Below are 25,819 nucleotides of genomic sequence, written 5' to 3'. Positions count from 1 at the left end.
TCTGCTTCATGGTATCCTTTCTAATAAATCTAATAAATCCCTTGTTTTAGGGCTAGGAGTGGGATTGTTACTTTTGTTTTAGCGAACTCTAACGGGGTAGATAAACCCATGTGTTTTGAAAGAGCATAAAAGGTTAAAAATCAGGATGGGACCTTCTAACCCCCTGGTAGCCAGGCAAAAGTAGAGAAAAGAGACCCATGTATGAGCCCTAGGTGAACTTGGCATTCAAGATAATTCAGTAAAGTAATTATGAATTGGGTAAAGTCTGTATTCAATATAATTCTTGCAACCATCATAGGGCCATGCTGTATCTCCTTTGTTCATTTCATTACAGAATTTCAGCTTTTTTTCCTCCAAAAATTTAATGCCTTCAGGCTTCCCTGGGTCTCCACTGACATAAGGAAAGATAATTAAATGACAAATCAATTAGCATTAACCTGTGATTACTATATGTTTCAGCATTTTACTAAATATTTACATTTTATAAAGAATATGTGTGCATGCAACAAAAAAGCTTAATACAACAGTGTGAGTTCATGGCATTTATGAAACTTAAATATTTGATGAATATATATGTGCAATATGGGTAATATTTTAGAGAAGGGGCATTTCCAGTATTCCTCATATGATACTGGATCGCTGATCACATACTATTTATAGGAGTAACAGTAGATTTGGAAGCTACTTTTTATCTTTCCCAAACAGTATCTTAGTGAAATAAATGAGAACACACGTTTACTAATGCTCCATCCTCCCTTCTAGAATTCAGAACAGTGCCTGGAATGTAATAGTCATTCACTAAATATTTGCTGAATGACTCTAATATCTAGAAATTAGTTTTCATAACTTGACAGCCAAATTTTGGCAGGTAATCATTTGGTAATCAGTCTTTTTGTGCTTTTCAGTAATCCAGTCATAAATGTTAAAGAATTAAGCCCTTTTGTCCATATAATAACAAACACATCTATAAGTCTAAAAAACTTAAATTCATAATAGGAAAGCTGTTTCTATTCAGCACACTGAGCAACACCCACTTCTTATACTAGATAATGCTATTTTCATCTACCTAAATATATAGTAACCAATACTGAGCACCAAATATGGTTTATGCATTGTTCTGGATATAACATTTATTATATCCAGAACTATAAAAAATATTTATTAATAGCTTTTCATGTTTATATGAAATATTGACTAATTACTATTATGATCATATTTTTCAGGTAAAAAAAAAAGAGATCCAGGAAAGTGAAGTAACTTGCTCAAATTCTCAGAGCTAAAAATATAGAGAGAATTAGGATTTAGGATTCGGGCTTAATTATTTTTAATTCTGAAGCCTGGAGATTGTCTGCCTACTGTACAATATGATAAATTCTGCTTTAACACTTGAATATAGTACAAAACTAAATCTTAAATTATGTTTGTATTCATTAACTTATCTTCAATGGATATTTTGACTATATATATACAAATTAAGTTGATTTTTATTGTAAAGATAATAGAACTTTTCAAAAAATATGCCCAAGTAGCCACAGACTCTCCCAGAATTACAAAAACCCACAACACCAACTATCGGTTTCTGCCACCACAAACATGTCTGTGTTTTCTCTCCAGTCAAAGTAAATTCCTCTAATTGTAACTGGCATCCAAAGACAGACAAAAAGTCTTTTACAACAAAATACTAGCAGACAACCAAGCATCAGAAAATATTTAAGGAAAGCCAGCATCATGGCAAAGAGGTGTAAAACTGAAAAGTATTTTTTGAAGACAGAAATTTTAAAAGGAAAAGAAAAGGTCATCCTTAGAGATATTGCATCCATAATACATATAGATATATTATAAAATAACTAATTAGTAATATTGAAATTATATAATTTGATTAGCAAAATGAAAAAGAGACAAGTTTAAAAATAGAATAGTCACAACAAAAGAGCTACTTAGTGAGGTAAAAGATGATCTTCCACAATAAAACATAAAAAGATAAAGGGTAGAAAGATATATGAAAATTTAAGAGATTCAGAAGATAAATTTAAAAGATTTGATATCCATACAATATGATTTCTGGAAGGAAAGCATAGAGACAATGCAGGGAAAGTAAAAAGTAAAGGAAGTAAAAAGTGAAATAATAGAAAAAATGAACATTGCCATAAAATTTCCTAGAGTCAAAGATCTAAAGGATTCACCAATTTCTATGTAAAAAAATGATACTAAAATATGTGAGTGGTATTTTAAAATCAATAAGAGAAAAAGAATGTACTAATAGCATTGATGTAAAAAATGTGAAGACTATCTAGTAAAGATTAATAATCCGACTAATGTTAGGTTTCTCACTGACTAGAGGCTATAAGACAAAGGCTATAAGAGGCTGTAGGGAACAATGGCTACTGGAAAAAGTCATTTTGAATCCCAAGTGAATTCAAGTGTGAAGATACATTTTTGAAATATTTTGAAATGAAAGAATTTATTATGTCTCTTATAAATACACAGTTCTGAAAGAGTATCAAAACAAATTAAAATTTCAATATGAAAAAAAAAATAAAAAAATAAAATTTCAATATGAATCCAAAGAAAAGGAAAGCATGGATTACAAGAAACAATGGTATGGAAAATATAAAAAAGTAATGCCCTAAATATATAATTCAAGAAACTAGGGGGGGAAAAAAAAGAAAAACCTCAAATTAATTAGATTAATTACATATACAAATTCATAAAATAGAAAAAAATTTAAAAGCTGATTTTTTTCTTCTTGCTAAGCAGACTACATAATTAAAAAATGAATAGGCATAACATTAAGATGAACAGGGACAAAGTTGGAGATAAATGGAGTAAAAAATTCTGTGACTAATAAAGATACTTTTATCTCAATATATTTGAAAAAACACATGAATTAGAAAATTTTCCATGAAAATATAAGTGATCAAATTTGGTACAAATTTGGTACTTAAATATAAAAATAGATCAATAAACCACAAAAGAAATGTAAAAATGTAACCAAGGATCTACTAAAAAAGACATCAGATCAAGGTAGATTTATTTATAGGTGAGGTCTATCAAAACTTCATGGAATAGTTAATTACTATCATCTCAGTCATTCCACAACATAAAAAATTATTTAATCTTTCAACTTGTTCTTACATTACTCTGATGTGAAAACCTAACAAAAGTACTGAATACATTATATGCGCGCACACACACACACACACACACACACTCATACACACATACAACCTCCGGCCCAAACATATGTGAATAAATGTAGGGGGAAAATATAAATGAAATATTAGCAGTTTGAATCCAGGAAAAGACTAAAATTTTATTACATCATGGCCAGGGGTGGTTCACCCCAGAAATAACATACTAAATAACATTTAATATAGCTTTTGGCTATATTATGACATTTAAGGTGAAAGAATGATTATCTTATTAGATGTTGATAATATATTAGATAAGATTTGACAACCATTTCTAATTTTAAAGAAAGAGAAATGCTCTCTTAGGAAGCTGGAAATAAAAGTTAGAAACAAGTCAAGAATACCTGCCCTCACTATTTTGAGTAAGCATTGCTCTGGAAGGTCTAGCTAATGTTATATGAAAACAGTACAAAAATTCTGAACAATAGAAATAATGAAACAAAGAAAACAAAATGCCATTATTTTAGACTTTGCTGCAATTACACAGAAACTCTAAAATAATCCACTGTAATTTAATTATTTTTCTATGAGAGTGTATGGATAGTTAGATTGTATATTTTTTAATTAAAAACTCAGGAAAAAGAATTTGATCCCAGGGTTCTCATACAAACACCTCCTAAATTTAAAACAAAACTCTCTTATCAGCTGACTCTATAATTGAATCTTTCTTTTAAATAGAGAGCAATTAAAGAAAGGAAAAGAAAACTCACTGATAATAAGAAGAGAAATGTTTTCATAGCTACAGTACAGTCTTACAGGATTAAGACAATTAAAAATCATTTCTAAGGGGCCATCATTCCTTTATCTTGAGGAGATTAAGTTCACTGACCCTAGGGGTGTGTAGAGATCTATGGAATTCTAAGAGATTGAATTGCAGCCTGAGAAAATAGCTTAATTGTTATGATACTGAAATTGCCCTACACTCAGAACAGGCCCAAAGCAGTTGTCATATTGTTGTCGTCCATCTCTTTGCACGCTTAAGCTTTACATACTTCTACTCTGAAGACCAAATTTATGAAATGTTTATCTTGTTATCCTCAAGCTCCTTAATCTTTAATCTCATCTAAATTCCAGTCTTTAATCCAGTTTAGTAGTTACAAGAATTCTGAGGATAGAACTGGAAGATTATAAAGCTGAAAAAGAAATTACACTTAAAAGAAAAATCTCCTAAGAATTAAAACTCTGCAATTAAAAAATGAAGGACGAAGCAACTGTGGACTACCAAGAAAAGGTTAATGAGATTCAGTCCTTGGCATACTGGGAGGCAAAATAGCCTTGTGAATAAAAGCATAGACCGTGCTGCCAGATTTGTACTTCTTGGGTCCTCTTGGATGCTAACTAGTTGTGTGACATTGCTCATTTTATGTAACCTCTCTCGGGTAAGATTTCTATTTTCTATAAATTAGGGTAAATAAGACTTACCTCAAAATGTTGCTGGGAATTTTTAATGATACGTGGTTTCTGACTTATGATAAGCAATGTAGGTACTAAATAGAATGTCACCCCCAACTGCTGCATAAAATGAAATATGTATCACAACCAACCTATCATAACAGATTTTTTTTAAGTTGTTTTTGATTCAAAATCAAAATATCTTGTGACCTCTGTGAGGTGACAAACCTAAATCAAAATTAACTGTATACACTTAGGATAGGCACTGAGCTCTAGTTATGTATGCTGAATTGTGTTATTAAAGGGAGACATTTTTAAGACTGGGAAAGCATTTAGTGGTGTTTATAATATGATGCATTATAAACTGCATTTTTCCTGTAAACCATTAGTCTGCATCTGATAAGCAAATGCATCTTCAAGAAAGAATGAAGTTAGATTTTTAACGGGAGCCCTAGTCTTCTATTAAATTTGGTTGTGGAACAACTGGGAGAGATTCCAAATTGCCTGTGTTATGCCGGTTTTGCCTGATTTTATTTTACTTTTTTTCATAAAAATCTTAGAAAAGTTTGTTTTGTATAATCTCTTCTATTTTTTGGGGAGATATTCTTGTATAATCATTTTACACAGTTATATCCTTGTGAACAGATCTTGTGTCAAACTAGTCAAGACAATTGTCTTTGATTTATTTTAGAAAAGAGACAGGAAAGGTATAAACTCTCACAGACTGTCACTATGTTTTCTTCTAGCTTTTAACAAATAACATCCATGAGATAGAATTTGTGGTATCTTAACCTTCATGAGGCAAGAAGAAATGAGACTTGAGATATAATGTGGTTATTTATACTTTTATCAAAAGAGGCTGAACTCCCTCTGCAGTAACGCTTTATGCAGATGATATTATTTTTTAATTGAGAAAATAACATCACAGGTGGTACAAGAAATCTCAGCTGTAGCCATTGCACATGTTAATTTCATTGGTAACAGAATCCAAAAGTCAGCATCCTATCTGGGCTTTCGATTCAGACAAACCCGGTTCTGAATTTTGGCTCTGTCAGCTACCACATTTGTGACTACAGACAATTTATTTAACCTTTCGAAGCCTCAGGTGTCTCATCTGAAAAACAAATTCTACCTACTTGAAGAATTGTGATAATTAGTGAGATGATGTGTGTTGTGTATGAGAATGTAGCATGCTGCCCCGAAATAAGCGTTAGCTAGTGTTAAAGCTTGGGAGAGAGGGGGTTGAGCATAGGAAGAGTCAGGGGGAGAAAACAGAATGGGGCGGGGGGTTGTCAGTAATAGTACCAACATATTCCATTAAGCTTTCTGATTTTTAGCCTTTCTTTGAAAAACTAAACCTAGGGAACCAACTTCTTAATCCCTCTTTTTCACATATTGGAAAGAAAGCCATTAAATGAAATACGATCTGAGGAAGGCATTCGACTTCTCTTGCTGCTAATAATGTTGCCATTTTATTCTCAATTACTAAGTAGTCTTCCTCTCTTTGTAACAGATAAATTTCTACCTTTGGCATTGTTCCACTTCATTGATTTGTCAGGAAAAACCATAAATTAATGTCAAACCCAAGAAACAGGCTTCCTACCTTAGTTTTGTTATTGAATATGCATGTAGGACTGGTAACATCTTCAATATGACATATATAATGTTGAAGGTTTGGGGTCCCCAGTAATAGCACTCCAATTCTCCACCTGGACTCAAAGCAAATAGAGCAAGAAAATAAGGAAAATGCGGAAAAAAAATATCTATTGCTGGTTATAACTGAGATTAGAGAATGTGACATACATGCAGCATCATTGAGCCTCCTAATACTATCAGAGTTAGGCTTGCTTCCCTAATCTTCAGTCCTTGAGTTGCCCCCCCCCCCTGCTGAATTGCCCCCTCTGAAGCGCACAGTGAGTGGTGTAGCAGAGCAAGTACTTGGCAGGCAGCTCACTCTTGAAGAAAAAAGAGGAAAGATCTGGCTACTTTCCCTCCTTGAGTTTTACCAGGTAGATCTAGTAGATCTCTTATCCTTCCCAGGGAAAGAATGGGGGAGGGAGTGGAGAGAGACCAGGAGTGCTAACATATGTCTTTAGGTGTAAAGAACCATTAGGAAGGGGGATTAAATGTAACCCTAAGATTTCCCAATTTAACCCATCCATTAGGCTACTGTCTCACTTAACTAGTAACTCCCAAAGAGTGCCTATTGCCCTGGGGGATCAAATGGAGAACAGGCTATCAAGACAGGATTCCTGGCATCTTCCTGGGTCCATGCCAACCACTACTTTTCTGTGTATTTTCTTGGAGAATGTGTAGGAAAAAAAATTAAGATTTTGGTCAAAAAGGGCTATAGGGGATCCCTGGGTGGCTCAGCGGTTTAGCGCCTGCCTTTGGCCCAGGGCGTGATGCTGGAGTCCCGGGATCGAGTCCCACATCAGGCTCGCGGCATGGAGCCTGCTTCTCCCTCCTCCTGTGTCTCTGCCTCTCTCTCGCTCTCTCTATGTCTATCATAAGTAAATAAATAAATATTTAAAAACAATGAATAATATTAAAAAAGCAAAAACAAAAAACAAAAAAGGGCTATAGTTTTAAACACTACATTAAACCAACTGGAAGCATACTCTGTACCCAAGTAACCAATGTACACTGTACATTGTCTCTCCTATTTCTTATCCCAAATTATGTCTCTTTACATTTTCCATTAGATCTCGCCAGAACTTCCGCAATATAAAGTTTAATAATATCATAGATGTAGTTTAATAATTATATGCATTAACTCATTCTAATATTATTATATCGGAAAGAAGCCCTACATGTCAATAAAATACCTATCTTTATCATTTTCTCAAATAAAGCTTAAAAACCACTGGTAAGATCAAGTTTAGGGACGCCTGGGTGGCTCAGTGGTTGAGCACCTGCCTTCCACTCAGGGTGTGATCCTAAGGTCCTGGGATCGAGTCCTGAATCAGGCTCCCTGAATGGAACCTGCTTCTCTCTCTGCCTGTGTCTCTCCCTCTCTCTGTGTGTCTCTCATGAATAAATAAATAAAATCTTCTTCAAAAAAGAAAGAAATTAGATCATCATCAGACTTTTCACATACTTAAAAAAAAAAGACCAAGATTAAAGACCACAGGAAATTAATATGCAAAATATTTTTCTTTTCTGAGCTAAAAGTCCAAGGACCCCACTCATCCTTGACCCTACTCACGCACACACACACACACACACACACACACACACACTTTGTTATTATTATCCTGTTTCAACCATAGGGATTCTTTTTTATTTTAAAGGATTTATTTATTTATTTATTTATTGCTTATTTATTTATTTATTTATGAGACAGAGTGCATGTACAGTCAGGGAGAGGGGCAGAAGGAGAGGGAGAGAATCACAAGCAGACTCTGAATTGAGAGTGGAACCCAATGTGGGGCTTAATTCCATGACCCTGAGATCTAGGACCTGAGCGGAACCCAAAAGTTGGATGCTTAATGGACTGAGCCACCCAGGCGCCCCTCAACCACAGGGATTCTTAATGCTTAGGTGGAGCTAAAGTTTCTGTAGCCAGCTATGTTCCACTGTCCATGAGTATCTGAATCCTTTCTTAAGGGTTTCAGAAGTTGAATTAGTTCAATGCCAAACCTGATATGCCACACTTTTTAGAAACTCTAATAAAGTTCATGTAATTTGCAAGCTGATCATAGCAGAGGCCTCAAAGAAAGCCATTCCTAGCCTCACCATGACTAACCAAGATGCAAGTATATTCCTAGAAGACTGTAAATATGCTCCCAAAAATGTAGCAATGACTCAGAAGTGTTTCATTGAAGTAGGACAAATATAAACGTTCCCGGTTATAGCCTCACGAGGATGCCAGTCAGTCTTTGCTAATTGCCTGCGAATTTATTTAACTGGGAGAAGTCTCTGAGCAAGATGCTAATTTTTGCACTATGGCTGTTGCCTTGTCTGGGGAAAATGCCATCTGAGCATGTCTCCTCTCTCTGAGAGTGGGATTTGAGGCATTGAAAATATCTTGCAATGTTTATAAATTTGCAACGATGACTGGTTCTTTCCGAGGTGCCTTTCTTTCTCTATCAGTATATCAAGAAGCCATTGGTTTCCATTTCCCCTGTTAGTGTTTGCTTGACACTAACAACTTCATTCTAGAACCTCATTGTGCTCTGCTTCAATATAGAACCCAACATCTGTATGGTTTAACATTAATAAATTCTGTACCATCCACCAATGCATAAAGACCTGTTGAGAAAAGGGCTCTTTCACCTATAGACCATTGCCTCACAATCCACTGGGGCCTCTGTAGCATACCCGGCCTCCAAAGATTCCTCAGGAGCCTGTGCACATGTTTTAGGATGTCAGCACCCATTAAGTTCAAGATCAAGCCACAGATATATACATGTGTGATAAAAGTCCTCTGTGTGGACATTAGCTCTTTTGTTGAGACTGTGTAATTCAGTTGAAGGTTCCTGAGTCCCACAATCCTCAGACTACCTCTCACAGGTGTGTAACAGGGAGGTGAGGCACCGTGAATGTTAAACTAACAGATGACCCTCTTCGTGAAATTGTCAGAACCATGGAAGAATCATTCCCTTCTCCTTCCTTAAAATGTGTATATGTGTTTTAAAATAGACTCACAGAAATCACTTTAGCTGTAAATTGGCCAACAGGGTGTACTCACATGCTCAAAACACTTAATTCAGAAGTAAAATCAGTATTAAGTATTATTATCATGAAAATTTTTTATTAAAATTCAACACCATAATTATGAGTTTAAAAACTAAGTTGTTTTAAGTTTATTAGGCTAAATACCCAATTAAAATTTTTTTAACTCATTAACTTAAGAGAGCTTTATTAACTTTCATTTTAACTCATACATTTGAACTTAATGATAACAGGCTTTCCTTTAAGATGTGTAATTAATGTTTAAATCTGGCAGCAATCTTACAATGGACGCAATCCTACCAGTGATGGGGTTAGTAATAATAATCCTGGAAGCTAGTGCTACAGTGGAAGTTCTCACAGATGACTAAAATTAATAAATGAGAAAAAGCATATGCCTTCTCTTTTTAATTATAAATGATAGGACAGTCATTTGTATAAAGAAATCCATGTTCAGCCATAACAACTAAAAAATACTTTTCTAGGCAAAATATGACAAATGTCTCCCTCATTTCTCATAACCTCGATGGAGTGGGTAGCACTTTGGTTCCATACTTAGCCTTTTTAGGTGCTGGCCACACTTATCTTGCTTATCTCACTCACTTTGAAGCTGAACATCAAGGGTCCTCAAGACTTTGACTTGGGTACCTTTTAATGACTTAAACACATTTAGTTTTTCTTCAGCCAATGTGCCACTTTTTTTTTTTTAAACCAAAACCACTTTATCCCACAACCCAAAAATGTGGTGGAGGAGGTAGCTAATGAAATGTTTAAGAGTGTATTATTATACTTATCATCATCATTGTTAACACTCATTAGGGCTTTTCATCTCTTAAGTGTTCTGTATGTATTAGTAACCCCCTCCTGCCCACCTTTCCTGTCTCAAGAACTCTGATGGATCTTTTAACTTCAAATGACCTTTAAATTTTTATAAAGTGCAGTCATTGATGACGACTACCCTTTGGGGTCAGTCTTATCTGGTGGTAAAGAAGAACATGTGCCTTGAGGTTCGAAATTAATAAGAAATAAAATGCATTCCAAGTGGAATTCAAGAACTCCTTTGAAACACATCTTGCTTTACTCACCTCTCCATCCACCCCCGCTTCAAGTCTTTAAAGTAATGCAAACATGCCCACGCTGCTCGAACACGTGGGGTTGCACTGCCAGATAAGTGAGTAACTATGCCTGGACCCAGACTTCTTATTGCCAGGAGATAATGGAAAAGCCAGTGTAAATTTTTAAGACTGAGGAAGAAAGGAATTCCACCAAATAGTCAACAGGGGGTGGAATAGGTTAGTACCAGAAAAGGTTATCTGTGAAGACAACATGTTTCAAAGAATTAGGACATACACTCCATCTGTAGAAGGACTGTCTGTTGTTCTTCATCAATGTCTTCCTCTGAAGGACTACTCACAAGGGAGAATGAATTCCCAATGGCCACCCCAGAAGGAGCAGCCTTGAACATTATACCCTAATCAACTAACTAGCTGAACAGGAAGAAGCAGAAACCAGAAGTGCCTATAAAGAAATGCTGAAGCGGCCTTCCTGAAAATCCAGGAGGGTTTGTTTTCGTTACAAAAAGTCACAGTTACAGATTTTCATCCTTGAAGCACTAGAGAAGGGATATCAGCCTCCTCGGCAAAGGGAAGCCTTCTTCCTGGGGACAACGGAGAAGACAATGAGAAAGGAATGGCATAGCATGTGTACGTGGGATGCTTTTGCAGAAACGATGACTCCAGAGTTAGACTGGAGGGCTTCTGCTATTTTCAGGTGTGACTGGTGCTCCTTTAATGTTTGCACCAGAACTATGATTGCAAGGGCCTGAAGAAAGGAAAATTTCTGAGGTCCCATCTGAAGTTATCCATTTTTGCATTTTCTTGGCATTCTTCCCTTAATCCTGAGAGGAACGTTAAGCAGTAAGAAAAGAATGTGGTTCTCCTTTTTGAAAAAGAGGGATGGGCCTGTGTTTTCTTTTTTAACTGTTTTAATCTGGGATAGGTTAGCCTGGGATATAAAGTGCTTGCCTTGGGCAAAAAAAACAAATATTCAACATTCACATTGTTTGTAAAACTCTTCAGCAATGATTTAATGTTTAGCAAATGGCAGCCCTAACAAAAGTTAACTTTTGATGAAGTATTACAGGGTTTCAAAGAACACTCACAATTATAGATTTCTGTATCCTTTGTTTTGTTTCCAGTGTCTTTTTTTTTTTTTTAATTTTTCCATACAAGAGAAAGTATTCAGCCTTTGTTAAAGTCACTTTGATAAAAACCTATTGCAAGTTAATCAGTTCCACATTTCTAATTGTTTTCTCAAAGAAGCTCAGGATTATTAATTTGGTGAAAGTTGTAAATGTTTGGCACTGGAGTTTCTGGGGAATACTTCGGTAAGATTTGTTGGAACCATGTGTTATAAACTATGCTCTACACCCTGCATTGATAGAATAACAGGATCCAATGTTTTTCAGCCTAATTGCTCTGCAGGGATCAAAGACATGTTGCTTACTCATCTTACGCTAGGTTTTGGGATCAGAAAGAAAAGTAGCCTGGTCCAAAAAAAAAAAAAAAAAAAAGCTGTTATGAGGCAAAATGGAGTGCAATAATCCATATTTGAGCCAGGAGAAAGGGGGAGCATAGATTCCTAGTCAGTTTTGTATAATGGGCGATATAGGAAATATATGATCAGTAGGAAAGAAAAGGATTCTAACTCATAGTTAACTTGGCAATTATAATCAGAGGGTATATAAAGACATGCTGGAAAGTAGTTTTTTTCCTTAAGTATCTTAAAAATCACATGTATTGGCAGAGTTTTAGATTAACCTTCCTTCCCCAAACTTAACCATTAAAAAAGAAAGACTTTTGTTTGGATTAGAGTTTTGCACAGATCTGGACTTCTAAAATCACTCATTTACCCATTTGTTTATATATATAAAGTGAAATGTGAAGGAAAAAAAAAACTGACGAAAAACAGAATGTTGAAAAGAGTTCTTAAGATATCGAGAGAAGTAGAATAATTTATTTCCTAAAACGTTAAGTTTGTTAAAAATGAAGTAACAGAATTTCTTCATATCTAACTTGAAAGCTTATACCACTATCTTTATATCTTTGAAAAAGACTCAGAACTTTGCACTGAATTCTCTCAAATAATCCCCTCCCACTCTTCCATGCGTGTCCTATTGGAGTCATAATTTTCAACCCTAAACTGAGAGATTTACTATATTTAGCCCAAGAAGATCTAGATAATAGTCATAGCTGACATTTATCATGTAGTTGGTAAGTTGTTGACACTGACTTAAGAACTTTGTGTTCCTAATCTCCTTCTATACTCAGAACAGGTCCAAAAATCCAAAAATAGAATTATAATTATCCTCACATTACAGATAAGGAAACTGAGTCACAGACAATTTAGATGGTTTATTCAATATTCACCAAGATGGCAAACTCCGAGACCATGTTTTTTACTGTATTTTCTGTAAGCTTAGAAGCAACATTTCTTTTGTGTGTGTGTCAAATATGAATCACTTGTGGATCCAACTTCACCTAAATTGTTTCTCTTTTCACTCAGTTTGTCCATTTGCATGTCTGCTCTTCCTCCTTGACTCTACTTTCACATCTATGAAGCATCATTTATTATCTTGGTACCCTTATGGAACACAAAATACCTTCTTGCTCAAATCACATAGGGTTTGTGAAAATTATACTGAAAAGCACTGTAAAATGACTCCAGGGGCCCTCGGGTGCGTTGGTGGGTTAAACATCTGACTTCTGCTTGAGTTGTGATCTCCAGGTCTTGGGATCCAGCTCCCTGGGCTCTGTGCTTAGTAAGGAGTCTGCTTCTCCTTCTAACTGTCCCTCCCCACACTCCTGCGAGAGCTCTCTCTAAAATAAATATATAAAATCTTTTAAAACACCCAACACTTCATTAAAAAGCCTCTGATATTCCAAAAATATTTTTTTAAAAAGGAAAAAAGAAAAAAAAAACTATCCTTTCATAAGAGATTTACTTTTCTTATTTTTCAAAACATGTCACTTTTATGGTTTTCTTCCTTTTTCTTTTTCTTTCTTTCTTCTATCTCTATTCACAAAATTCATTTGCCAGCTCCACATTATCAAAAGCTGTCATCGTCCAACTTTTGCAATCACCTAGAAGTGGACTAGTGTGACCTATAGGCCAGTGAACTGAAATAATAACTCAGGAAATAAGTGATATAAACAAAATTTCCCTGAAAAATGATTAGCACAGTAAAAGAAAACAAATGCTTGTCTAATATACAAATCTACATATAAACCCAGCATAGTTTTAAGGTAACCAAGCTAAGGTGACTTCCAACAGACCATTATCCTATCTTTTAACAGAGCTGGAGTTTCAGATTTGTATTTGAAATAAAACCCATTTTTGTTAAAAATTCAGAATCATAATTAATACCAACTGGTGATTTGATCCCATATAATTAGACAGTCGTGGTCATGTTTCACTATCCTATGGGTTAATTTTCTTTAGTAATTTTCCATTTCTGTTCATACTCTTAACATATTTGTAAATCAACTTAACATCTGTTAACCTGTAAATACTCAAGATAGGGTCTTCCATGTTATTTGGGAGACTAGCATCCGGGACACCTGAATGTTTACTACAACGCTTGACGTGATGAGTATATGGATGACAAAACTGACAGTGATAACCTAAGTTTGAAGTTGGACATCTCTGGATTTATTTTACAACTTAAGGAGGCTGTTGAATATTTAAATGGGAAACAAAATGTTAAACAACACAACAACAAACATTCTTAACACTGTCACCTTTGCCTTTCCAACTTAGTGATTATTTATTGTTGAAGTATTCTCATTAGAGATGTCATCCTCGATTTACAAATCCCCTATTCCTCAGTTTGTTGTTTTGTTTTTTTCTTTGACTTAAAATAATTGTCTCCTTCCATGGTTTAAAAACAAAGCGCATGTTCTCTAAGTCTCATTGAGGTAGGAACCACTTCCCCAGTACTGTATGAGCACGGGAACTCTCCCTATTCTAGTCTTGGGACCTCGAAAACAATATCTACCCTGCATTTACAGCGTTTGCAATAGGCAGCATGTATTTGGGAAGCATTAAGGGTTTTTAAAGGCTCTGGCTCTTAGAATTTTTCTTAAGATCCTTTGCATTTTTCTTTTCAAAGGGCTTCAATATGGGGACCCCGTAAAGAAGGATTAATGTAGTTTAACAAAGTGAAAAACTAATTGAATCATTAACTCACTATTCAGATTCAAATATCTTCATTCCAAACCGTATTCACTATTTACACTTCTGCTTTGCTCCTCTGCCTGACTCTTTTCTTCTCCCTTATTGGTAAAACTTCTTAGTCTTAGGTCTAACCCTGAAAAGGTCATGTGAAAATGCACATCAAGCATGTCAGAGAAAGTCAGGGCTTGCTAGAGTGAATGCTCAGAAGGCTTTTGCTCTACAAGTTTGAAATCTTACATGTCAATGTTTCTTTGAATACCTTAGAGTCCTGTTAAGTCACTTAAATCGATGCAAAAAAACATAATTATCACTTCTTTTTAAATAATCAGTATTTGATAGTTGTGAGCTCTTTTGTATGCCTTGTTGAACTATCTTATTCCTAATTAAAACAGAATTTGAATTCAAAGTTACAATTCAATGTCTGAAATTTTGCGATTGGCAGTAATTTCTTCAGATAGTAACACTCCTGTAGGTTTAATAACACTTTAAAAAGAAACTGTGTAGAATGATTTAAAATCATATAGGGTCCAGTGTTGACAGGTAATCATTTCATACAGAGGAGAGAAAGAGAGGGGGGGAGGAGGAATCTATGATGGGGGAGGGGTGTGTTTGTAGGAGGCTATTTGACAAGCCCATCACTAATGAGACTTTCTGAAGAGTTACTTTCTATATCTCACCTTCCAGATTTTATTCGACCGCAGGCAAATTTTACTCTTATATATTAAACCAGTGATAATAACATAACCATCGTACGTGATATGTTCAATGTAGTATGAAAATTACATTTCTGTTAGTCTGATCTATTTTTAAGCTCAATGATTTCTTCTGGACAGACACATGCTAATTTATATTGATGACACAATACAGCATTTAGTTGACTAAAAATAATATACTAAGAGAATCCTTCATGGACTTTTACAAATAAGCAGTTTTCTCCTTGATCACTGGTAGACTCAGGTCCATTTTAGTTCATTCATCTTCACAATAGGTAATTATAAAACAAATCTGAGCAATTACTCAGATTTGTTTTAATCCCTTAAGTGGAAAGAGTTAGTCCTGAACTTGGATTTAAAGCAAAACTTACTCTCAGCAATGTTTAAACATTTGAAGAAAAAAAAAAAAATCACTGCTTTCTTAAATAAGATCATGGCAGATAAAAATTAAGTCTTAATTAAATGCAATTCCATTCGTGGAAGCACCTAACAGGAGTGCCTTGGATATAGTAGGTGCTCATTTGGTGATAATTATAGTTATTAGCAGAATTGGAACTAGACCAAATGTTCCAGGGCTCCCAGTCCCTTTCCCCATATCCTATTACCCTTATAAACCTCCAGAACCTTGTCCTATGCAATTTATCATGCTTGCACTAATCACACTCAAATTGCTGTTTCCAAGAGCAGGAAAGGGATGAACAAATCAGGAGTGCTTGTGTGCAGTATTATCAGAGCCTTCCCTGAAAAGGCTCTGGTTTCAAATTGTTTAGAATATCAACTACAAATAATCATTATTTTTCTTCTTGTCCTGACTTACTGTCAGAGGCCAAATTGTACCTGAGTATGAGCACCCACATAGCAATTTAAAAAGTTAAGGTATTCTAGTGTTTGATGAAGTAAAGCTCCAAATCAGTCTCATCAGAGATTTGGGCCATCTATCATCATCATCGAAGATAACAAAAGGCATTGTCTCTTCTAAATACTGAAGTAAAGGACAAACATGGTCCAGAGCTTCACCGATTCTCTACTTGATAGACCTCAAATCCATTGAGAAGACGGCTAATATTAGAATAAAAAATGGGGCTAAGTTCAAGGATAAAATGGGAGATTCCCCAATAGTTTTTAAAACAGTACAATATTTTGTCTCTAAATCTTCCTTGGTAATTTGGTGTCCACTAAACAAAAACAAACAGAAGAAATTTGAACATAGCAGGAAACTCTCCAAGGAGACTTTTGCTGCCTCCTCCACAGTGTTGAACTGCTCTGCGCCCAGAGCTGGCGCTGAAATCTATAGGAGGCCAGGCCAGAAAGGGGCCCCAGGGTCGTATGAAAAGTTTGACAATTTTCTTCTCTCCACAGTCCAGCTTATCCCTTCTGAGGGTGGGCATCTGAGGCATAGGCTTCATACTAACACTTACCGAAGAAAATGAAACAAGCTGCTCCCTGTGCTTTTTTAGGTTGTTGCCTGGTCTAAACAAAAGGAGGACGCAATTTGGATTTACCTCATTCTCACCCTCTTTGCAGAGGCAGATGTCTTAAGCACTCTATTTTAAGGATTCAAAGCCCATAATATTACTAATAACTCCGCATACTTGTTTGCATTTCCCATGTTACATATAAATGTCAGAGGCAATGACTTGCAGCCCCCTTTAATCTCGTGACAGCTTTATTATCATTGGTTGGCTGAACTTCAAGAAAAGTTATGACAGTGGCGAAGTTCTGCAAACTGCAGCACATATTTCGGTAATTAGGTAAAGGAGGGAGAGCTACATTTAGAATGCACAGCTGAAATTATTTGCTAAACACTTAAGATGCTGAGGTATATCACATTCCTCCCAGGACAGCTTTTGAAGGATGATTTACACAGCATTTCTTTTACCCGTTTTACCGTGGTTTTCTTTCCTTCCTCCCTTCCTTCCTTCCTTCCTTCCTTCCTTCCTTCCTTCCTTCCTTCCTTCCTTCCTTCCTTCCTTCCTTCCTTCCTTCCTTCTTTCTCTTTCTTTCTTTCTTTCTTTCTTTCTTTCTTTCTTTCTTTCTTTCTTTCTTTTTCTTTCTTCTTTCTTTTCTTCCTTCTCTCTCTCTCTCTCTCTCTCTCTTTTTTTTCTTTTCCCACTTAGATTGTATTAGCAGCAGCTCTTACTTGAAAATGGATCTTCTGATAATGGAAATATTGTATTTGCAATATGAGAAGGTGGAAGGGGGAGTGGTTTAAGAGGCTGTGTTTTTCATTTTCTCCTGTTTTGAACTCAACTTTCTCGAATGACTACATCTCTTTCATGAATGCTTTAGCATTTAACACTGAAGTTGATTTTTTTTCATAGTTCTGGAACCAGGTCAAAGTTTTCCAATCTTGGGGGGAAAATAATATAAACTGCATGAAATGCATCTGATCCCACCCAAACAAAACCATTTGTCTTTTTTGGAAACTTCATTATCAATAAAGTTCATGCTAACAATTACCTAATAAAATTGCTGGTTTTAGATCTTGTTAAAAGGTCGTATACTTCAACAATTTCTTAAAGGAATTTTTTCCAGTGTGGTACTGGGTTTCTTTCTTTTCTTTTCTTTTCTTTTCTTTTCTTTTCTTTTTTTTTTTTTTAAGATTTTATTTATTCATGAGAGACACAGGGAGAGAGGCAAAGACAGAGGCAGAGGGGGACTCCCTTTGGGGAGCCTGATGTGGGACTCAATCCCAGAACCCCGGGATCACGCCCCGGGCCTAAGGCAGATGCTCAACCACTGAGCCATCCAGGCGTCTCTGGTACTGAGTTTCAATGAAAAACCCAAAATCGTGGGCAGGATAAGAGGGTAGAATCTGTAACTGAAAAGAATCCAGATATTACTTAAGTGCTTAAATTTAGTATAATTAACACCCAATTTTAATTCCTGAAGTTAGCCTGTCCAGACTCATAATTAATAAAACCTATTCACCGACTGCTAAACCCTTAAGTTTTGTTTTGATCTGAGACTCAAACTATTTTGATCCAATTCCATAGCTTTCTTGAAAGTTAATCTGAGTACCATTTAACAAATCTATAGAAATTCTTAAGTTTCCATAGGAAAAAAAAATGTGCCTATTATAAAGTGGAGAGGAAACTACCGATTCTATTTCTACTATCCCCTCTGTTTCAAGGTACCATGCCTGATGTGAGGAGGAGTATAAAGCAATGTTCTCTCAGTCTCCTCTTCTCTTTTCTACATTATCTGGACCTTGACCCAAAATAAATTTAAAGAAACTTAAAATATATATAAAATAAGGAAAGATAAAATAAATTACAAGTACATAACAAGATGAAGCCAAGGAAAATAACAAGAGCTAGAAATGAGAATCTCATAAAATGTATGCCATTATCCAGTATAATTTCTAAAAGTTGGCTGTGAATGGACGTTAAGCGAGATGAAAAGAGGGTGATTGGTTATGATTAGATTCTCAATGTTTTTGAGAAAGTGCAAAACCAAACACCAAGGGAAGCAACTGACATCCTTAATCATAGAAGGAGAAAGAATTTATTTCAAGGATACTTAAAAGAAGGACACTGTATATAGCATTATGGAATAAACAATGGCATTTACTACTTGGTAAGCAGCATTAAGAACTACATAGATTTATTTGTCATACTTGTCTTCCCATGGCTTCCTACCAATTCAGAATATGCCATCCTGGGATCCCTGGGTGGCGCAGCGGTTTGGCGCCTGCCTTTGGCCCAGGGCCCGATCCTGGAGACCCGGGATCGAATCCCACGTCGGGCTCCCGGTGCATGGAGCCTGCTTCTCCCTCTGCCTGTGTCTCTGCCTCTCTCTCTCTCTCTGTGTGTGACTATCATAAATAATAAATAAAAATTTAAAAAAAAAAAAAAAAAAAAAAAAAAAAAAAGAATATGCCATCCTACATGTGGGCTAGTAGGCTTTGGCATGGCCTGACTTAATTAGGAGTATATTGTTTGCTACGTAAAACAATGGATGTGCTAAATATCTTTCGAATGACCTTAAATCAATATTGTTCCCTTTAGCTGAGTTTTGTTAGATACCGGAAAGCACTGAATATACTTTAGAAAAAATTTAAATCATAGCTAATCTGTGTTGCAATATGGGATAGCCTTTTATGGTTTATCACTGAAAAGAATTTCAAAAGATTTGATTCATTGTCTTATTGTAGGTAGATGCAGTCTAGAAAACTAAGGGTTTCCCCATTGTCCATCTTCAAGTTTACCATTCACAAGATTAGCAATAAATTACAAAGAGACAGAGACAAAAAGAGAGGTAAAATATAATATACTTTTCACAGAAAAGAGATTAGAGGTGCCTGGATGGCTCAGCCAGTAGAGTGTATAACTCTTGATCTCAGGGTTGTGAGTCTGAGCCCCACATTGTTGTAGAGATTACTTAAAAAAAAATCTTTAAAAAAGAAGAAGAGAGATCAGGAGAAAGTTTGATACCTATGCTAGTTAGTACATGAATAACACATGTTTGAATAAAAATTTTGTAATATCTGCATGTTTCAAAAAATTTGTGTTTTTGTACATAAAATATATACATGAAAAAACATATTTTTGCTTTTCATTTTCTGAAGCATGTTCAAAACTATCTTTACCCACCACACATCACTTTAAAAAATGTGCTTTGGTCAGCTATTTTTATTTTTGTTTTTTGGCTTTCAAAATAAAGATTAGCATAACTTAAATGCAATAAATATTGATTTAAAATTTATATCAAAAGTAAATATGATACAAGCTCTGCACAGATAAGTATTTGATTTCTCTGAAAACCATTTATCTAAAGCTTAATCCGGTATTTGTTTTGTTATTAGAACTCATTAGCTATCTGATATTTTAAATTAGAAGTCGGAACTAATACAAAAACCCTCCTTGGAAGTTACAGAGTCCTGGAAAGTTATAAAAATGAATGTGGTAAATAATATAGATGCTCATATTTAACCTTGAAAAAAGAGTACTTGCTAGGTAGCAGCGCTGCCCAGATGACAACATAGGTTGATTCTGACTTAGTTCCCCTTCACAAGAACAATGAACAACTACTCAAGAACCAGACACCATTGAGTCTTCTGTTCCTCTATGGGAAAAGGAGAAGGAAGGACAACCTCCCCTCCCCCACCCACCCTCTTCCCACCCCCACCCAGCAGTGTGGTTCTCTTTGTGGGAGCCACTGCTCTGACCTCCACTGCGGGGATTTCAAGGGAATCTGTATGAACCAGCCACTAGGAATCTATGATGGAGAAGTGGAGAGGGGCTTGCAACAAACGGTACACAGATCTTGGCAGACCAAGTTCACCCATGGAGTATCCAAATAGTAATTCCAACTGGTGGGTTTTGCTTATCTGTAAAACCAAGTCAGTATTGCACTCAGATCAGGGAACTTTGCAGGGTACAGATCCACTAGATTCTAAACCTTAAACAGAGGTTTGGCAGCTTTGGAGCCTGGTTTACCTGCACCCAAACAAGGAGCTGAGTTCAAGCTGCACTTACTGTAGAGATTGTCTCACTGCCAAATTTGACTAGAGGGGTTGGAGGGAACTCCAGGAGGCTGTGCAGCCCAGTGGGGCTGGGTGGCAAAACTGATTACCCTCAGAGCAGAGCCTGTACCAGGGGTGGCAAGTTCCCATGGTATACCCAAGCAGGGCAATTTATTCATAGCCAAGGCTGAAGGTAGTTTCTGGTCCTTCCTAACCAGAGAGCCTGTTTGGGAAATTGAGAGTGGCCTGAAGTACACCCTCCCCTTCCTACCACCCGAACAAGGGAGCCTAGACATAGCTCCACCTACCTGCTGTAGCTTCCAGCCCCATCTGACCAGAAGAATTAGTGAGAATACCAGAAAGCTGTGTGACTCCGTGGCACTTGAGCCAAAAGAATGGCAAGCAGAGCTGATAGTGTGCAGGGCAATGCCAGTGGACCTGTTCAGCCAGGGAACTTGGGGCAACGCTTGAATTAAGAGGACAAAGAGCTTTATTGGCCTTAGAGCTGTTTCTTTCACTATGCCTAGGCAGGGAAACTAATTCATAGCCCCACTCATTACTGAATACAGCCTCCACCTGCCTGACCAGGGAACTTAACCAGAAAACATGAAAAACAGCACAGCCCATCCAGCAGCCCCACTTACAGTGGCATTTGAAAAGAAAGCATAGCTGGTGGCTTTCCCTGTCTGCAGAGTAGAATGATGACATCACCTGACCAAGGAATTTCATGCTTACTCTTGTCTAAGTCAGATCCCCAAACAACAATCATACAGGGCCTGGCTTCCCTCTTGCTTCTCTGCCCTGGTGCTAATTCATAGACCCATCTATAACTTAATATAATACCCATTCCTGATCATCTGGGTAGCCTGACCAGAGCAACCACACAGCCCATCTTATGGCCTTACTTGAGTAGGGAACCAAGCCAGGAGTCATTCAACTGTTCTCAGCCAGCGGCAAAACCCTCCATCCCAATATCAGAACTCAAACAGTTGCCTTTTCCAAAAATAGAATGTCATAGCAGTTCCCACCTGCCTAAAGACCTTACCAGTAGACGTACCCAGAAACCCAAACTGAGCTGCCTGTTGTAGATTTGTCTCTGCCACAGTAAACCTGTAAAGTCTATAAGAGAACCCTATTAGTCAAATTTGCAGATAGCAATGTAAGGAATGAAGGATCATGAAAAAACAGGTAAATGTGACATTACCAAAGGAAACTAATAAAGCTCTAATACCTGATCTTTAAGAAAAGGAGATCTATGAACTGTCAGACAAAGAATTCAGAATAGCCCTGTTAAAGAATTTTGATGAACTATCAAACACACAGACAACAAAACAGAATTAGGGAAAAAATACACTGAAAATATAAAAGGATTGACAAAGCAATAGAAAACACTCACACACAAAAAAATATCCTGGAGTTGAAAAATATAACAACTGAACAGAAGTGCTCAATAAAGAGTTTCAAAAACTGACTTGAACAACCAGAAGAAAGAATTGGCGATCTGGAGGATAAGATGTTTGAAATTAGAAGAGCAAAAAGGAAAAAAAAAAAAAAAAGGTAAAAAAAATAATTTTTTAATACTTATTCTTTTTTTAAAAAAAATTTAAATTCAATTTGCCAACATATAGTATAACACCCAGTGCTCATTCCATCAAGTGCCCTCCTTAGTGCCCCTCACCCAGTTACCCCATTGCCCTACCCACCTCCCCATCTGCAACCCTTTGTTTATTTCCCAGAGTTAGGAGTCTTTCACGGTTTGTCTCCCTCTCTAATTTTTCCCCACCGAATTTCCTTCCTTTCCCTTATAATCCCTTTTGCTATTTCTTATATTCTACATATGAGTGGAACCATATGATGATTGTGTTTCTCTGACTTCTTTCACTCAGCATTATACCCTCGAGTTCCATCTACATTGAAGCAAATGGTGGGTATTCCTCCTTTCTGATGGCTGAGTAATATTCCAAAAAAAAACAATAAAAAAGAATTTTAAAAGCCTATGGGAATTATAGGAAAAAATGAAAAGATTCCAGAAACAGAAAAGAAAGAGAAAGGGACAGAAAGTATATTAAAGCAATAATGACTGAAAACTCCCCAAATCTGGAGAGAGAAATGGACATGTAGAGCCACAAGGCCCAAAAGATCCCAATAGTTTGAATCTGAATAGGGCTACACCAAAACACATTAAAATTAAATTGTCAAAAGTCAAAGACAAAAAAATAATTTTGAAACCAGCCAGAGAAAAGAGAGAAGTTACATAAAAGGGGGCTTCCACTGGACTATTGGCAGATTTCTTTTCTTTTCTTTTTTCTTTTCTTTTCTTTCCTTTCCTTTCCTTTCCTTTCCTTTCCTTTCCTTTCCTTTTCTTTTCTTTTCTTTTCTTTTTTTCTTTTCTTTCTTTCTTTTCTTTTTTTCTTTTTTTTCTTTTCTTTTTTTAAATTATTCATGAGAGACACAGAGAGAGAGAGGCAGAGACATAGGCAGAGGGAGAAGCAGGCTCCATGCCGGGAGCCCGATGTGGGACTCGATCCCGGGACTCCATGATCACATCCTGAGCCAAAGGCAGATGTCCAACCACTGAACTACCTAGGTGTCCCAATATAGGCAACTGTCCAGAAATGAAGGAGAGCTAAAGTTTTTCCGACATTAAGCCTGAGGAATTTTATTACCACTAGATCTGCCTGACAAGAAATGCTAAAGGGAGTTCTTTGAGTGGAAGTAAAAGATACAAATTAACATCACAAAAACATAAAAAGGGGGATGCTTGGATGGCTCAGAGGTTGAGCATCTGGCTTCGACTCCGAGTGTGACCTCGGGGTCTCAGGATCAAGTACCCCATCCGGCTCCCTGCATGGAGCCTGTTTCTCCCTCTGCTTGTGTCTCTGCCTCTCTCTCTCTCTCTCTCTGTCTGTCCCTCATGAATAAATAAAATCTTAAAAAAAAGCATAAAATGGTAGCATAAAACTCACTATTGCTGGTAAATGTATAGTCAGATTATATGTATTAAATTAGATTCTGTAATTTGGCAGTGGATTAATGATGGTGCATAATGCACTTACAACTCTAGCTTAAAAGTCAAAAAAAGAACACAGTAAAATAAGAACCATGGCTACAATAAGCTGTTATTAGTTACATAATACAAAATATATGTAAATTGTAACCATATCCTAAAATGTAATGAGAGAAAGTAAAAGTGTAAAGTTTCTTTTTGAAAATTTTTTTCTGGGGCAGCCCTGGTGGCTCAGGGGTTTAGCTCCACCTTCAGTCTGGGGCCTGATCCTGGGGACCAGGGATCGAGTCCCACGTCGGGCTCCCTGCATGGAGCCTGCTTCTCCCTCTGCCTGTATCTCTGCCTCTCTCTCTCTCTGTGTCTCTCATGAATAAATAAATAAAATCTTAAAAATTTTTTTTCTGTCTTTTCTTTATATTGCATATATTGTATCTATATGAGATGATGAATGTTAGCTGAATGTATTTTGATGATTATTTCACAATATATGTAAACTAAACTATCATGTTATATACTTTAGACATCTACAGTGATATATGTCTATTCTCTTTCAATAAAACTGAGGGGAAAAAAGAATACTTATTAATGTAATCTTGTTTCTTTAATCTTGCAAAAAAGGGAGGGAAATTAGGGGAAAAATCTGAGGATAAAGGTTAATATAGATCTGTGCATTTGTACAAGAAAACAGAAGTAAAAAAATGGCTTTATTTATTTTCTATCACTGAAGTCACCAGGAGCAAGTAAATAAATGTTGACAACAACATTTTTAAAAAATTTTATTTATTTATTCATGAGAGACACAGAGAGGCAGAGACAGGCTGTGGGAGAAGCAGGCTCCCTTCAAGGACCCCGATGTGGGACTCCATCCCGAGTCCCAGGGGATCACGACCTGAGCCAAGAGCAGAAGCTCAACCGCTGAGCCACCCAGGCATCCCTTGGCAACATTTTAATGTCACATCAGGGATTGTTTGTATTTCAAAATGCTATGATCCATTTTACAAAAGAGATTATTGTGTTCCATGCAATATCATTAGCTCTTTAATGGGGTACCCAAAAATTTAGTTTTGTGACTCACAATCATCTCTATAGTTAAAAATAATTAAAGGTCAACTTTCCTACTATCTTCAACTAACTAATGAATCAGTCACGCAGCCATGCTTACCCTCATAAAGAATCTATGAAAACCATGGCACATCTACTTTTCTGTAGTTTTGAAGTACGTACCGGTGAGGAAGCTGCCAAACATCTGAGCATGGCTTTTTTTTCACAGTAGGGTAAGAGGAAAATGGTATATAGCAAAATTGTTGAGTATCCTATAAATGAAGGTTCACTTACGTTCTGTTCTTTAAGTGCTAAATGCAAAGGATATGAAAAAGAGCAAACCTAGGACTGTTATCAAGGAGCTTTCAGTTTAGTAGGAAGACAGTCATTCAAGTAAACCAGCCTCAGTGAAATATATAAAATGAAACTTTGGCAGCCAAAGTTGATAAGCCTATTCTCTGGCCATTGTGTCTTACTATGGTATAATAAGAAATATATTTGGTCTATGTCCCAAGTTGCTGGCACAGATCTCCTTAAAACCCATAACATCTCCTAAGTGCTGAGAATGTCTTTTATTATTCATAAGGGGCCCCTTTGAGTACACTGAAGTTTATGTTAATGAGGTAATTTAAGGTGGGGCCCTTAGATAGCTTCAAGATGGAGCTGGACACCAGAAAGACCAAGTGATTAGCAGTTGGAACTTTCAGCTCCACTCAACAACTTCAGGGGCAGGGAAAGGAAGGTAAAGATTAAGCTCTATAAAAACTCTGGAACAATGAGATTTGATGAGCTTCTGGACTAGTGAATGAATCTACACAATAGTAGGATGATGTATCCAGTTTCATAGTGACAAAAACTCCTATACTCATGGGCCCTTTGAGACTTTGGCCTGTGTACCTTTCATCAGGCTATTTGTTTGTATCCCTTGTAATATCTTTATAATTAACTGATAAATATAAGTAAATATTTCCCTGACCTTTGTGGGCTATTCTAGCAAATTATCAAATCTGAGAAGGGACTCATGGGAACCCAATGTATAGCTGATAGATCAGAAGTACAAGTCACAATCTAGACTTGGTGACTGGTTTCAGAGGTGGGG

The sequence above is a fragment of the Canis aureus genome, chromosome 7 (genome assembly GCF_053574225.1).
Source record: "Canis aureus isolate CA01 chromosome 7, VMU_Caureus_v.1.0, whole genome shotgun sequence".
In the NCBI taxonomy this organism is placed as follows: domain Eukaryota; kingdom Metazoa; phylum Chordata; class Mammalia; order Carnivora; family Canidae; genus Canis; species Canis aureus.
Note: the sequence above shows the minus strand (reverse complement) of the source record.